Here is an 884-nt window from a genome sequence, read left to right on the forward strand (position 1 = left end):
GCCGGGCAGGGGGCTCGGGGGCCGGGCCGGCGGTGCGGTGCCGAGCCGGGCAGGGGGCTCGGGGGCCGGGCCGGCGGTGCGGTGCCGAGCCGGGCAGGGGGCTCGGGGACCGGCAGTGCTGGGCGGGCCGGGGGTGCTCGCCCGGGGGCCCGGGCTGGCACCCCAGAGCCCGAGTCGACCCAGGCTGGAGATGCCGGGGGGGCCAGACTGGGCCGCGCCTCCTCCCCCCACACCCCACTTACCTGCTTCAGGCTTTCCGTGAATCAAATGTTCGGGGGAAGCAGGGGAGGGGGCGGAGTTGGGGTGGGGACTTTGGGGAAGGGGCGGAGTTGGGGCGGGGCGGGGCCGGGGCCCCGTGGAGTGTCCTCCTTTTGGAGGCTCAAAATATGGTAACCCTATCAATGGGTCAATTGTATAGCTAATGGGCCATCAAGCAGGCTAGGCAATGCTGATGCCAGACTGTCTGAGGGTGTCACCCAGAAGCATAGCACAAGTTTTGTAATACAGACATACATACGTATCTATAACCCAATATCCAAAGGTGATACAAACACAAATGAGATTATCATATTTGGCAAATTATAACATTTTTGCAGATCTTAAATGGCATATCTGACAACTCATTGCAGTTTTACAATATTAATATCCTCAAGTATCTCCCAGATTCCATACAGCATCTGAACAAATAGAGCTGTCTGATTTTTTTTTTCACTAGTGTTCCTGAGATCAGACTCTGGCCCTCTGTATTTAACACTTGCATACAGTGTAAAGCCAGAGTTATTTATATTGCCCCATCAGCATGTAAGGAGCTCCTTAAAACGTAAACTTTGCCAAACAAATGTGAATGTCCTTGCCCCAGCGAGCTTGCAGGCATGATGACTGGT

This window comes from Terrapene carolina, unplaced genomic scaffold, assembly GCF_002925995.2.
Source record: "Terrapene carolina triunguis isolate 2854851 unplaced genomic scaffold, T_m_triunguis-2.0 Scaffold62, whole genome shotgun sequence".
Classification (NCBI taxonomy): Eukaryota; Metazoa; Chordata; order Testudines; family Emydidae; genus Terrapene; species Terrapene triunguis.